The sequence below is a fragment of the Microcebus murinus genome, chromosome 8, assembly GCF_040939455.1.
Source record: "Microcebus murinus isolate Inina chromosome 8, M.murinus_Inina_mat1.0, whole genome shotgun sequence".
Classification (NCBI taxonomy): Eukaryota; Metazoa; Chordata; class Mammalia; order Primates; family Cheirogaleidae; genus Microcebus; species Microcebus murinus.
The window spans coordinates 9,054,810-9,071,077 of NC_134111.1; the positions used below are offsets into that span (position 1 = coordinate 9,054,810).

Consider the following 16,268-nt stretch of genomic DNA (forward strand, 5'->3'; position numbering starts at 1 on the left):
TTTTTCCCTATCTGAAATTCCCCCTATTTGAATGTAAGATTCCTGGTGGCAGAGACCTTGCCTGTCTTGTTTAATGGCAGAATCTGTATTACCTAAAACAGTACTTGGGATGTGATGACTGCTCAATAAATATTTATTAAGTAAACATACTGAGGGGTTGAACTAGGGCTTTCCTGAGAACAGTCTTTCAGAACCCTCTGGCTTAAAGGATATATGACACCAGTTGAGGACAGCTAGAGCCTGTCTTATCAACTCTATTCCTCCAAACTCTGCCACCTCCCAAACTAAAACTCTAGACACTAGAGGTTATCTCCAGTGTTTCAGCAGCAGGTGAAGGTAGGAGAAGGTGACCGACGACCTGGATATTATTTTAATAGAAGGCCTCCTCTCATTTGTTGCTGTGCCTTGTAGGATCCTGGAAAGCAGTCCTTGGACTTTAGCTCAATACAATAGCTATGTTTGTAATGGTGACCCTGAGACATCAAGAAAGGCTAAATTCTAGAATATTCTCTGTAATAGATATGTCTAGTACATTTTAGGAAGTTTCCCTTAAGTGAATGGGAACTTCAGACATTTGGAGTAAGTTCTCAATTATCTGGAAAAACCCCTTTCCAGGTAGGCTTATCACTTTGTTCAGCTGTAAGCCTATTACTTTCTTGGTGCTGGACAGTCTTCGCTAAAGTTGTGTCATGGTTATTAAAGAAATGTTTCTTTCATTTGTTCTTTTTTCTGTCTAGAATACAGCATGTTCTTTATCTGAAACTAAAGGCACTTTGAGTTTTCTAAGGGTCATATGTTATCTGATTGGATTGTCCCAGTGTGAGGGCCTCTGAAGGCACCTACTGTCTCTCCTGGGTGCACTGGTTGCACTTGCCTCCGGAGGTCCAAGAGGGAGGGAAGCTAAGTCTGCGTGACCCTGCTTGGTAGACATATGCTGTTTCTGAACTCTGAATTGTACTGAAATGATTCCAGCTGGGCTTCGTGGGCCATCTCTGTCCTTTACTGATTTGGCCATGAGCCCGAGAGCCTGGTACAATCTGTTTGAAGTCTTCTGGACAAGTGATGAATCCCTCTGTTCTGTACTGGGCCTCATTCCCTCTACTTGAAGCAAAAATTTTAATACTAAGAAAATATTAGGTAGCAGTTTAATGCATATTATAAATTGGATACTCTGAAAGTCTATAAGGCCTTAATTGTCCTCTGTTTTTGTTTCATGGGTGTAAAAGCATGCAAATCTTAGAAGTTCACCAGTCTATCAAAACTTTACCATCTTACCAACCCCATTTAGGAAGACAAAAATAGTCATATAAAGAAAAGAGACATGGCTGGATGTGGTGGCTCACACCTGTAATCCCAGCACTTTGGAAGGCAGAGGCAGGAGGATGGCTTAAGGCTAGGAGTTTGAAACTAGCCTGAGCAACATACCATGTTTCCCTGAAAATAAGACCTACCCATAAAATAAGCCCTAGCAGGATTTCTAAGCATTTGTACAATATAAGCCCTACCCCGAAAATAAGACCTAGTAATAGGCGTGGCTACACAGCGTATCTGCACAACCCGTGCATTTAGTTGTGGAGTGGTAAAGAAGACGAGCAGCCCTTCTCATCTGCCCCATGAGAGCTCTATTGCTCGACATGAGAGATTGGGGCCAATGGTTCTAAAGGAAATAGTCGCAAGAAATTCAGGATGGAATTCGGAGTTTGGAGAGTTATGATGGTGTTCCAGAAGAAGATGACTTAACTATATTTGAATAAATGTGGATTGTTGTACCGTACTTAAATAACACATCCCCTGAAAATAAGCCCTAGGGTGTCTTCTTGAGGAAAAATAAATATAAGACCCTGTCTTATTTTTGGTGAAACATGGTAACAAGACCTTGTCTCTACAAAAATAGAAAAATCAGCCAGGCATGGTGGCATGTGCCTATAGTCCCAGCTACTTGGGAGGCTGAGACAGGAGGATCACTTGAGCCCAGCCCAGGAATTGAGGCTGCAGTGAGCTATGATGATGCCACTGCACTCTAGTTGTGGTGATAGAGTGAGACCCTGTCTCAAAAAAAAAAAAAAGAGAGAGAGAGAGAGACTTTATAACTTCATAGCCAAGATAAATCACTAAACTCTGGTATTGTGTGGGCTTCCAAAGGTATTTCTTTTTTTTTTTTTTTTTCCCTTAACACCTCCTTATAGTCCAGATTTCTCTTTGGGTTCTGTGGCTTAATCATAGTGTGATGAGAGGATAATTAGGTTAAAGATGTATTTGCACTTTTTTTTTTTTTTTTTAGAAAATAAAATGTGCTGGGGAGTTAAGGAGGGAAAATGATATTCCCTGACTTCAAACTAGAGATTATAGCAGAGTAGATGTGGTTTACATAGGAGGACCTTGTGCTTTATGTTGTAGACCAGTTAAGAGAGATGCAAACAGAGTGCCTACTCCATGTTTTCCTTGTATGGGAGGTGACTAGCAAAAGCTTCTGGAAGGATGGCCCTGGAGTTGGACCTTAAGAGATAGGCAGGATTTGGGTAGATTGAAGTAAACATTCCAGCTGGAGACAGTGCCTGAGCAAAGCTGGAGTGGGCTGGGGAAATTTCACTTTAGGCCATGGATCTTTTTTTTTTTTTTTTTTTTTTTTTTTTTTTTTTGAGACAGAGTCTCGCTTTGTTGCACAGGCTAGAGTGAGTGCCGTGGCGTCAGCCTAGCTCACAGCAACCTCAAACTCCTGGGCTCAAGCAATCCTGCTGCCTCAGCCTCCCGAGTAGCTGGGACTACAGGCATGCGCCACCACGCCCGGCTAATTTTTATATATATATATTAGTTGGCCAATTAATTTCTTTCTATTTATAGTAGAGACGGGGTCTCGCTCTTGCTCAGGCTGGTTTCGAACTCCTGACCTCGAGCAATCCGCCCGCCTCGGCCTCCCAGAGAGCTAGGATTACAGGCTTGAGCCACCGCGCCCGGCCTAGGCCATGGATCTTGTGTGATAAAGCCCTGGGCTACCTCCCTCCCCATTCACATATGGCTGTAGGAGGGCAGGGGCTTTGCTGTGTTCTGTCTATAAGCTGAACTCTTAGGATAGCACCTGGCCGACAGCAGTGCTCAAATATTTGTTCAATAAGTGAAAGAAGCTGGGGATAATGAAAAGAGCTAATGTTTATTGAATAGTTCTATGTACCAGATCTGTGCTGAGCTCTTCTTCTTTTTCTTCTTTTTTAATTTCATATTTTATTCTCATTACTTTGGGCTGGGAGAGCAAGGAGCCATACACCAGTGTATAGATTGTGCTATTTTTTATCTTTCAGATTGGGATCCAGGCTTTGATTGTCTCTAAAAAATATATGAAACATTTCATGAATTTGCATGTCATTCTTGCGCAGGGGCCATGCTAATCTTCTGTGTGTCATTCCAATTTTAGTATATGTGCTGCCGAAGTGAGCATGTGCTGAGCTCTTTTAGACATATTATTTCCCTGCATCCTTACAACCATCTTGTTAGTTGCTATTGTAATTCCTTTTTAATAGGTGAAGATAAGTGTTAGAACTGGCATCTGAAACTAGGCTATTTGGGTTTAGAACCCAAACTCTTCCTCTGAACCATGCTTCCCAGAAAGACAGATTGATGTTGGACCTTATGGCATGAATGCCACTCCAGGGCATTCATTGAAGGTTTTTTGAGCTGGCTGCTAGGGTGTTTGAGTTGCACTTGGGTAAGTTAAAGAATTATGGTGGTGTCCCAGCCAACTTGAGGATAAATAGGGAGTTCTTAGAAAGTATTTCAGTGAGATGAGAGATAACCAGATTGAGGGTGGATTATTGGACTATTGAGGGAAAGTTGGGTACTAGTTTGAGCATTTGGCATTGGGACATAGTTATTATCAAAATTACTAGTGGCATCTGAAAGTAATTTAAGACTTGAGCTGTGCTTTACACACAGTAACACAGCAAATCCTCAATAAAATGAATTGATTTTCTCTACAGTGCCTACTGTTTTGGAACTTTGAATCTCTCTGACCTAAGGAAGTCCTGTCTGCAGACGTCTGATGCATTATGCTGATAAATGATAACTCCTTAGCTCTCCACCATAGTTCTACCCCAAAACAGACCCTTTCAAAAAAAAGAGAGAAGCCTAGGCCATTTCCACTACTAGCTTACATTTTATAAATTAGTGCTTGTAACACAAAGTATAGTGCAACAAAGAATGTATTACAGAGCAATATAATTGTGCTGTTCATAAAATAATTCCAGGATTTATAAAAATGAGAATTCATATTAATATTATACACCTAGCATGTGATCTGATAATGGGATCCCAGAAATGCAAGGTGCTTTAACGTTTGGCCAGTGGTCCCGCTGGTTTCCTCCCCATTTTTCTACTTGGGCTTCCATATGTACTCCCTCTTGTGGGATGACTTCGACATGATTGCTTCAGAGGCACCTGAATAGTGCATAGGCTGGTCTCATTAGAAGTGTTTGGTAGCTTGGATTAAAGCAGTGAAATGTAAGAAGGGTGCTGGCGGTCCATTAATAGGCCTCACAGCTGTCAATCTCAGTGCTCAGTGTTAGCTCTTGTTGCATACTTGGTTTTGGCCTTCCCTGAAACACACCTGCAGGAAATCCACTTATGCTTTCTGGGTGTTTTCTCCTCAGAAAAGGGACAGATCCCAGGGCTCTTGTTTAGCACCTTCCCTGGGAATGACTTATAACAAACTGACCCAAACAAGGAAAGGACTTAAAATAAGTTTTAGAGTCTTCCTGCTCTCATTGTATATTCTGATGCTCAGTATTGCCATCAGCATCTAGACTAGTGCACACAGATCTGCTGGTCATGCCTGGTGATCTTTGATTTGAGTTACTAAGTCAGATAATGGCCAAAGTTGAAGCAGCCTCATGAAAAAGGCTTTGGGCTCACAGCATGGAGCATCAGCTGTCCCTGCCAGTCTCATGGCTCTGACAGTCTTTTGTTGCCAAGGGAGGAATAAACTTGGAAGGTCACAGTGAGTTCAGTGGGAAAGTGGCTTTGGGGCAGAGCTTTGGTTGGCTGTGGTTATGGAGGGAGTTCATTTCAAAGCTCATTTAGAGAGTTGGGTTTTTTTTTTTTTTCTTTTTTAATTAAAAAAGTGCATCTCCTTTTGTGGGAATGCAGCTGGCACATAGGGCTGTTACCGTGCCTCCTGAAGTTGTACAAGGTAGCCCTGGTAGGAGTAATACACAGGTTACTTTGGCAAATTTAGAATTACTGGAGAAAGTAGTCACCAGTTGTGCAGCCAACATTTACTGAGAGCCTCCTTGGTCTTGAGAATACAGAGCATAATAAGGCATGCTTCCTGCCTTAAGAGACGCATGCCTAGGGAGACCTTATGTCCACGTGGCCTCAGTCCCAGTTTATGCCTCTTGTCCTGGTATAAGAGCACTCCCTTTGATTCTCAAAGTTATCCAGTTTGGATAGTAAATTACTTGGTTACCTTACTCATAGTCTAGTGGTGGGAGGCAAAATATGTGAACACTTGTCACAGAATTATCACAGAATTGAGCCTGGTGTTGCAGAGGGGGCCCAGCCTGGCCTGTTTGTAGGCCCTCTTCCCCTGCCCTTCCTACCTGTTCACATACCTTCTCTGCTCTTCCCTTGGCAGCTCACCTGTCCACCTGTATTTTCCTACTTAATGTAGTATCCCAGTCCCTTCCTGCCCCATAGCTGCCCACAGGAGCTCATAGCTTACTTGTGGCCTGGGTGCATGAGCTTTCATGGCCAGTGCAGCCCCCTTGGAGCATATTCTGGGTTGTGGCTTCCTCTTTCTTTTCTTCTTCTTAAATTGTGTTTGGGGTAAAATTTTATTTGCTGATGGCTGCTTGTGTTCTCCTCACCCTCCAATTCTCTAGGTTGTTTTGGAGTATAATCTTCTGTACTTATCATTTTGATGAGCTCTCAGGAGCAAAAGTTGACTAAAATGTATGCTTGGTTTTCTGTCTTTAACTGGCATGGGCTTGGACTAATTCCTAATTCTTCCCACTCCAGGAAGAAAATATAGTGCCATAGAAAGAGTGGGTTTTGACAAAAAGCAATGGTGATCTAGTACCTCTTATATTATCCCGGATAGAGCTGGAGCTTATTCTACCAAGTGAAGTGTCACAAGAATGGAAAAACAAGCACCACATGTACTCACCATCAAATTGATTTTAACTGATCAACACCTAAGTGCACATACAGTAATAATATCCATCAGGTGTCAGGCCAGGTGGGGGGAGCAGGGGATGGGTATATATACACCTAATGGGTGTGGTGTGCACCATCTGGGGGATGGACACGCTTTAATCTCTGACTTGGGTGGGACAAAGGCAATATATGTAACCTAAACATTGGTACCCCCATAATATCCTGAAAAAAAAAAATAAGAGTTGGGCTTTGGATCTTCTTGAACTTGGATGTGACTACAGATGATAGTCTATTACTAAAACAGGGTAACTCAAACGTAGGAGGGTGTCCAATGCCCTTTCTGACCAAAATCTTCAATAATTATTCTTCAGTGTTTTTAAGTTAGTATGAAGCCCTTAATTATAGAAATCAAATCGTTTTAGAGTCATGATATGAGATTGTCCAGTGCTGGGCCAAGGAGATTAGGTGACAGGGCCTCAGATAAAATAGATTCCTAAAATATACTTTGTAAAATGGAGTATACATAGAGGAATGGATTAGGTTTCTTCTTTCTTTTGTTTTTCATCAGAGCCTTTTGTCAAGGAGTGTTTTCCTCATTTGAAATAATTATATCATGAACTTTTTTCATTTTCATTCCTTGCTCATTCTTTTTTATTTCTCTGAAATGTGGTCCTGCCTACTTTTGAAATTTGAAATCAGGGTTAGATAGGAGTAGGAGGTAGTACAAAAGAAGCTGACATTCCCAGAGCTGAGAATTTATTCCCAGTTCTCAGGGACTTTTTGTTTTCTGAGAGATTGGAAGTTAGAAGACATTCAGGCAGCTAATTCACTTCTGATTTGTCTATCTTGCCTCTAAGCTTTCTATGCTAGAACAAATTGGCTTGTTTTTTATGAGAATTCATAAAGTGTGTAGACATGTATACTTTTTAGTTTTTGGCAAGGCTACTGTTCATTGTGTGTTTGAAAGCATGAATGAACTTCTGGAATAAAAGAGGAGGGGCTCAGCCCAGAAGTAAGATTTTACTGATTCTTCCTCTCTCCTCTTTAAACTATTACTGGCCTTCTTTGGCAAAGTCTCATTGCTTTACTCACCTCCTTTTTCAATGTGATTAGGCTCTTCCAACAAATCATCAGACAGTTGTGTCTTGACTACCTGCTCAGCACTATACCAATTGCCCTATGAAAAAAGTCCAGAAATTAATTGCCACCTTATGTCATCCAGGAATGTTATAGTTAGAGGTCAGAGAAGGGAGAGCTAAGTGAAGGCTGCATGGGGTGGGGGAAGCCTCCATTAGAGAACAGACACCTTGTACTTGGACCCGAAAGGGGTTGGTTGGGAGGGAGGGCACACACTAGGAGTGCGATGCCAAATGGGGAAGGGGTGCTGCCTCCTGAACCACAACAGGAGGCTCAGTCAAAGCCTCCAGGGAAGCGTGGGTCATGTGTTTAGCTTCACTGGGATTGGGACCACCACCATCATGACTCACAAGGGTATGTTCAGATGTGATAACATTTCAAACTTAGAAAAGACGTGAAAAATAATCTAGACTTCGTTTTACAGATGAAGGAACTGAGGCCTTCTAGGACAGGTGACTTCCTTTCCAGATTCTGAAAGAACAAAATCAAACAAAGGCAGGAGAGGATTCTCTGTACCCAGCCACATCAATGAAAGACAAACACTTAAAAACAAAAATATGAACAATAACAAAACTCCAGAGGACAAAAGCTCAGCTTAAATGAGCTTAAATTTGCCTGTTGTGTTTCTGTGCTTGTGTTTGATCCTCTAGTAAATAATTGAAGAATTTGAGATAGCTCCAACATGGAAAAGTTTCCAAATTATATTTATCTGAAAATTGAAAGTGTTTAGAATAGCTGTTCAATATTCTACTCAGTTGATTTTTATGGAGTCAAAAGACTCATCAGTGTTGGAGCAACTGGTTGTGTTCTAGTCTGACATGGCTTTGGCATTATTTTTCCTTTGCTGGATGACTAGATAAATCAGTGAGAGCCAGAATACAGAAAAAGAATGAGAGTTGTAGTGGGAAGAGAATCAGATTTAAAGAATGCCTCATGCTAGGCCATGTGCTAAACCAGGGATTGGGAACCTGCAACCTTAAGGCCACATGAAGCCATCTAGATCCTGAAGTGCAGCCTTTTGATTGAAGCCAAATTTTACAGAGCAAATCCTGTCATTTTTATTAATACATTTTTGTTCATCTTTTATATTTTTATTTTTAAAGTGAATGTATTTAAAATACCAAGAGTAAGATATGTTTCAACGAAATAATTCTCCAAGATTGACCAGTACAATTAGAGCATCAGCAAGCCATAAGGGCTAAATTGACGGCTGCTATGCTCATGATTTAGTTCTAACTTTCCCTGCCTGACTTGCCACTACTGCACAAGGCTGGTTGGTGAGAGTTTATGGGGGTCAAGTACACCAGTCTGTTACCAGCTTTTGATAACGGTGTACTGTGTTTCTGTTTGAAGTGGCATTTGTGAATAGTTGCACAGCTCAACAGTATTTTTTAATTCTGTGTGCTTAACAGCCCGTCATGTCAAAGAAGACCAAGAGAATGCTGGAGGAAGGAAACAGATGTTTTAGGGAGGATTGGAAATTGTAATATTATCTTGTTTCTGCTAAAGATAAGATGATTTTCTTGCTTTGTGAAACTGCAATATCAACATTAAAGAAATTCAGTGATCATCAGCATTGTAACACTCATAAGGTCCACAAATATTTTACATTGGAGCAAGGGGCATGAAAGGTTGCATTGCAGAAATTAAAAGATGAAAAGCAAAAGCAAAGACAGTTCTTTCAAGCAGCAATAAGACCTGGAAATAATGCCACTGAAGCAATTTATAAAGTAGCTTATATACTCAGGGGAAAAGAGAAGCCATTCAGTGATGTAGAAATAGTGAAAGAATGCATCGTTGAAGTTTGTGGGACACTTAGACCCCAATAACATTTCAAAGTACAAACAACTGCCTCTTTCAAGGAGAACCATAGCTATTGGCAGCATGAATTAGCCTTCAACTTAACAGAACAATTTTGTACAATACTTTAAAAGGAAAATATATATTACAATAGCTTTGGATGAATCAACTGATACTACTGACTCAGCACAGGTTTTATGCTTCATTTGGGTAATAACAGAAGATTTTCTTTGCTACGAAGAGTTACTCGTTTTGGGCACTCTTGTGAAACACAGGGAAATGGATATCTTCAACAGCTTTCAAGATAAATGTTATGAAGTTGGTCTGAGTTTGGTAAATTTAGTGAGTGTATGTACAGATGGTGTACCTTTCATGACAAGAAAACATGAAGGGTTTATTGCACAGGTTAAAAAGTATTAGCAGATCCAGATGCTCTCATTTCTTTTCATTTTATCTTGCAATCTGTGCTAACACTACTATTTTAAGTGACACGTTGCAACAGGTTATAAGTATTGTTAACTATATTCATGCAAATGCAACATGGCTTCAGTTTCCTAACATGCTAAAGTTGAACCATGAATTACACTGTGGATTTGCCATATCATTCTAAAGTGCATTGGCTATGGCAGGGACAGGTGTTAGCTAAAATTTTATCTCTGCAAGAACAGATAGGTAAATTTTATGAAGAATAGAGTCAGCAATGTTAATTATTGAAAGAAGATTTCTATAGGAATGTAGCATTTCTGTGTAATATGTCAAATCTTGACTATTTCTTTGCAAGCTAAACCTATGTCTGTATATGATATTGGCAAAAAATACAAGCATTTTGAAAAAAGGTGTCTTTTAAAAACACTTCTTCAAAAGGAAATTGTGGATGAACATTTTCCCTAGTTAGCAAAGGTTATTGATGAGCAGGATGATATATGTGAATCATTTGAAGAAAACACAGCTGTTATAGGCCTATTAATTGGAAAATACAATGAAAGGTTCACTGACTTTGAGAATCATAACATCACACTCAAATTAGCATTTCAGCCTTATCTAGTTGGTATCACCAACTCAGGAGGATCACTTGAGCCCAGGAGTTTGAGGTTGCTGTGAGCTAGGCTGACACCATGGCACTCTAGCTTAGCCAACAGAGATTCTGTCTCAAAACAAACAAAGAACCAATTAACTTTAAAATTAACAAATAGTTTTAATTTTTTAAAATTATTAAGTACATAGTTAGATGTTTACAAAATAATGTACATTTTAAAGTATATATAATTGAAGTTTCTTGAATGTGGCCTTATTTGATTACAGAAAAATTAATGTGGCCTTCTCACATGAAAAGGTTCCCCACCCCTGTGCTCAACATTTTCCCTAAGTCAACTCCTCCAATCCTCAGAAGAATTTATATCTTTCAGCAAATGTTTGTTCAGCATAGGATAGTAGGGCTTACAGGTAGGGCCCAAAGGTGGACTGCCTGCCCAGATTCCTATGCTGTGTCCAGCACTAGGCTTTGTTTTGAGGAGTCAAAAAGAAGGCTTGCTGGCCAGGGCAGAGATTGTCAAGCTCTCCCACTAGGGTCCCTAGTGGGAAATCTGTTTTATGTTGCAACCCATTTGAACACATTAGTGTCATAGTTAGAGGTAAAATGTTTCTTCCTGAGAAACCGCAGAAGACAAGAACACTTCTCTAACATTAAGCCCTAACATAATGAAACCTTGAGCCCCTTTCTTTTAAGTTGCTGATTTCCTAATGAAAACACCTTTACCTCTGAGTTTTGCAATCCTGATGCCTGCAGACATTAACAACCCTTGTAGATAAGCCAGCCAAGGGAGGAAACTAATGATTTTCTACAAGGGAGAATAGTGTAAATATTCTAACTTTGGCTTTTCTTTTCTTCTTTAAATATTTCCAGTACTTTATTTAAGGAGCCCAGTATTTCAGAAGACTGGATTCACTTGCCCTTATCTCAATCCCAACACTTGTCTTACTGTTCCATTTTGGCTCTTAGTTTGCCTTTGACAGTGGTTGTTCAGGATCAGTAGGCTGTAACCTACTCTTTTTAGTCACTGCAGTATTTAGAGTAAGGAAAAAGAGGGCCTTAGAATGGATTGTACAGGAGTGATTCTTTTTCCAGGACAATAGACATGAGTCTTAATCCTGATCCTAGGTAATTAAGGAGAGATGGACCCTAATAATCAAACATATAGGACACCTTTATTGTTTTTCTTTAACTTTGTATTATGAAAAATCTGAAACATATACAAATGTAGAGAGAATGTTGTAATGAATCCTCATGCACCCATCATTTATCTTCAGTGATTGTTAATAACTTGCTGTTCTTAGAATGCCTGGTACTGAAGTGAGACTCCCTATTTCTAGAGGTGGAAATAACCTAGGAGCAGAGGGATGTTCTTGAATGTGGATTCCTTTTCTACTTTGCGGATAAAACCTGAGCTGGGAACAATCTTTTATTCCTTCCTGACACATAGCTTTTCAGGGGATTTAAATTTATTTCTTTAACACTTAAAAATATTAAAATCTTTTATTGTAAATTTCTTAAATTACAAATTTATATGTGCTTATTATAGAAATTGCATAATATACATGTATATGAATCACAAGGTGAAAAGCCTGTTTCCCTGAGTACAAACACACTGCACACAAACATTGCCTATAAGATTTTTAAAAATAGAGTCATACTATAATTATTGTTCTGCAAGTTGCTATTTTTTAAAACTTCTTAGTATGGATATCTTTCCATGTTAAATACATGTAGATCTAAATTATTCTTTCCAGTAGTTGCATTGTATACTGCAGTATTGAAGTATAGTCCTATAATTTTTCATTATTATTTTTAAATAAACTTTTTACTTTGAAGTAGTTTGAGAATTCCTTATATACATTTCACCCTGCTTCCCTTAGTATGAGCATCTTACATGACCATGGTATATTTGTCAAAACTAAGAAATATACAAGGGACTTGGTACAACACTGTTAATCAAACTAAAGGGTTTATTTGGATTTCATTAGTGTTTCCATTAATGACTTTTTTCTTTTTTTGGATCCAATCCAGGGTACCACATTTCATTTAGCCATTATATTAATAGTAATGATGATGATGATAATTAACTGCCTTATTGCGATATTCACATATCATAAATTATAAAATTCACCCTTTTATAATATACAATTCTGTGTTTTTTTTGTATACTAGCAGAGTTGAACAATCATCACCACTATCTAATTTTTGAAAATTTTTATTCCCCTCAAGAAGGAACTCATTAACAGTCATTCCCTGTCACCCTACCCAAAGCCCCTGGCAACCACTAATTTACTTTCTGTCTCTGGATCTTTTGCTGTCTTTATTCCAGACATTTTATAAAGTAGAATCATACAATATATGGTCTTTTGTGTTTGGCTTCTTTGACTTATAATGCTTTTAGGGTTTATGCATGCTGTAGCAGGAATTGAGGACTTAATTTTTTTTTTATTGCCAAATAATATTCTGTTGTATAGGTATACCACATTTTGTTTATCTGTTCTTCAGTTGTTGGACATTTGGGTTGTTTTCACTTTCTGACTATTATAAATAATTCTGTTATAAATATTAGTGCTTTTGTGTGGGCATAGGTTTTCAATTCTCTTGGGTACATACCTAGAAGTGAAATGGCTGAGACATATGGTAACTGGATGTTTAACACTTTCAGGAACTGCTAGACCATTTTCCAAAGTGGTTGTATCATTTTACAGTCCTACCAACAATGTATGAATGTTCCAATTTCCTCACATCCTTACCAAAAGTTGTCATTGTCTTTTTCATTTTGGTCATCCTGGGTTTCTGAAGATTGAATATTCTCCTGGGTTTGTCTTGAGGCACATGGTTTGCACATCTCATGAAGTGTGGTCCACACTGTACCTGCCTCCATCGCAATGACCTGCTCTAAAAGCTTTTTCTCTGAATTCAGATAAAGGGGGGCTTTTGGATATCCTCTGCAGTGAACTTAGGTTTGCTGATGGGTGCAGTTCAGTAGATTGAATTTTCATAAAATATTTGTAAGGTACCCAGAGCAGAATGAAAGCTTCAGTTTGCAAGGTCATTGTTATGAAACATTCTGAGCAGAGCTGTGAGAGAATCTGGCTAGCTCTGAAATTCTCTATAATTTGGAGTCTGAGGCACTTGGGAATATATCACCTTAACTGTCACTTTCTTCATGATGAACAATAAGATTGTATTAGTCCATTTTCTGTTGCTTATAACAGAATACCTGAAACTAGGTAGTTTCTTACAAAAAAAGGAATATATTTCTTAGAGTTATGAAGATTGAGAAGTCCAAGGTTGAGGGACTACATCTTGTGAGAGTCTTCTTACAGGCGGGGACCCTGCAGTGTCCTGAGGTGGCACAGCAAATCACACGGCCAGGGGCTGAGTGTGCTAACATGCCTTCTCAGATATTTCTTTTCTGATAAAGCTCCTGTTTCTACTCTGATGATAACCCATTAATCTATTATCAATTCATGACTCAGTTATTTTTTAATGGCCCCACCTTTTAGTACTGCCACGTTAGGGATTAAGTTTCCAACACATGAAATTTGAGGGACACTTTTAACCTATACCAGAGATGCTTCCTAGGATGTCTGGAGGATTTCTTTCTTTCTGTTGTTTCTCATTTCCAATCTGGGTTAGGTAAAGCTATTCAGTTCATGCTGCTTTTACCTTTTAGATTAGCAGAGTACTTCACTGGGCTGTAATAAGAATATTACTGTACCTGTTAATATTTATTTTTAATCTTATTCTTTGAAGTTATTTCATTTTGCATATATTTTATACTTTTATTGTATATTTGCATAACAGTAGATTGTATGATTTCTAAATAAGTATACATATTCGATATTCTTTAATAGAGATGTGTAATTAGAAAAGTTTAGAGGCCACTGCTTTAAGCTATCAACTGAGTGAAGACAGGTACAAATAGAACTTACCATCTCAAGTGATAATCAGGTAAGCCTAAGTTACATCATGTGTTTTTGAGAAAGGCAACAGCAGAAACCTAGGAACGGGGTCCAGCAGCAGGGATTGATAGAATTTGCAGTGAGCACCACTGCAGAAAGGGGTTAGTGAAGAATTCAAAGCATGGAGCTCACAGAGCTATAGAGACCACTACATTTAGGGGGCCCAGATGGCAGAAGTGATGTGCTTAATGTCATTTGGTGCAAGAACCCATAATGTGGGTCTTGTGACCTAGGGCAGGACTTCTTCCATGGTTCTACCATTTTCATGATGGTTTTAGTTACATTAATTTACCCTTATAAATATTTTGGTATCACTTTTTAGCATCAATATATATGGAAGGAACGATATATGTCAGAAATTAATTCATTGATGTCCAACTTGATTTTTTTTTTTTTGAGGCAGAGTCTCACTTTGTTGCCCAGGCTAGAGTGTGTACCGTGGCGTCAGCCTAGCTCACAGCAACCTCAATCTCCTGGGCTCAAGTGATCCTCCTGCCTCAGCCTCCTGAGTAGCTGGGACTACAGGCGTGCGCCAACATGCTCGGCTAATTTTTTGTATATATATTTTTAGTTGAGAAATCTAGTTAATAGATTTCTTTCTATTTTTAGTAGAGACGGGGTCTCGCCCCGGCTGGTTTTGAACTTTTGACCTTGAGCAATCTGCCTGCCTCGGCCCCCAAAGAGCTAGGATTATGTTGGCCTAATGTCCAACTTAATTTTAAATCCAAGGAAAAGGCACTTTTCCAAGTGAGTGATAAGGCATATTAATGAGATTCATTCATTTAATCTGGACAGTAGCAATGAATAATCAGATAAAAATTTCTGTCTTCACACAGGTTACTTTCTGCCTTGGGTAAAGAGCCAATAAGCAAGATAACTGAGTAAATTTTATAGAATATTAGAAGGCGATAAGTACTTTGGAGAAAAATAAAGCAAGGGTGGGTGTAGGGAGTGTGTGTATGTACATGCACATGATGTTCAATAGGATGGTTGGGGTGGATCTAGCTAAGAAGTTGACATGTAAACAAAGACTTGAAGGAGGTGGTGGAACAAGCTAGGTGGCTATCTTAGGGAAGAGTATTCCAGGCAGAAAGAGTGGCAGGTACAGAGTGGAGCAGGTCTGGCACATTTGAGGAAACAACCAGGGAGCCAGTAAATGGACAGTGCAGGGGCAGAGGTGAGCTCAGAGAGGTGAAAGGTGGTCAGACTGTGAGGGCTTGTAGGCCATGGTCAAGACATGTTGCTACCTAAGGTGGGGAGTCATTGGACAGTTTTGAACAGAGAAGGGAAATAATGTGACTTACCTTTTAATAAGTTGTTCTGCTTATTTGTTGATAATACACCATTGTGGGGTGAGGGTAGAAGCACAGATACAAGTAGGATAAAGTGATAATGTCTTGATAGCAGTCATTGTGTTTGCTTTTCTTAATTAGAATACTTAGTTCATGTTATTTACATTCTTACCACTTGTCTTATCCAGCCACCCTCCATGTCCCTCTCAAAATTTGCTAGCATGATGGTTGATGCTGATGATAGATGAATAACATACAGCACTTGCCTTCAGGAAGCTTGTAATCTAGACTTTAGGCTCTAGAGAAATAGATGATTTAAAAAATCAGAGGTCACAAATGAGTCTGACTACTAAAAGAGCAGCATATAGTGTGTAGCTGGAAACACAACTTTTTGTCTAAGGCTGGAGGATACTGGTGGGAGGCCACGGGAGTTGGGGAGGCTTGAAGTGAACCTGGAAAGAGGAAGAAGGGCAGACAGAAGAGGGAACACAGAATGCTTTAGGCAGCGGAGCATGTGAGAGCACAGCATATTCAGGAAAACTACAGGTGATTAATGGGCCACAAAGAGACTTGTTGAGGTTTGTGTGTACTATGAGGTCGCCAGTGAGTTGTCAAGTCCCTTAGGACTCTTGTTCTCCACCCACAACTCTCGGCTCCCAACCCTGGGCCTTGCTTCCTTCTATAATAGGTGATATTTCTGGATAGATAAATAACAAACATTTGCCTTTGGCAGGTATGATGAATTCTTACATGTATTATTCACCACAAAGATTGGAGAAGAATTTTTTTTAAGCCTAATAACTGATTTTGCTCTTTTAAATAGCTTTATTGAGGTATAATTTACATACCATAAAATTTACCTGTTTGATGTACAATTCAGTCATTTTGAGTAAA

General features: G+C 39.3%; 1 protein-coding gene and 1 non-coding gene across 3 annotated transcripts in view; one reads left to right on the top strand and one right to left on the bottom strand.

Annotated features, from left to right (window-relative positions):
• Nucleotides 1-16,268, top strand: part of CLASP1 (cytoplasmic linker associated protein 1) — a 257,602-nt gene that overhangs the window by 60,388 nt on the left and 180,946 nt on the right. The window lies entirely within an intron of this gene.
• LOC142872824 (U6 spliceosomal RNA) lies at nucleotides 3,327-3,433 on the bottom strand. Its single transcript, XR_012920910.1, has one exon. It is a non-coding gene; the product is annotated as a U6 spliceosomal RNA (small nuclear RNA).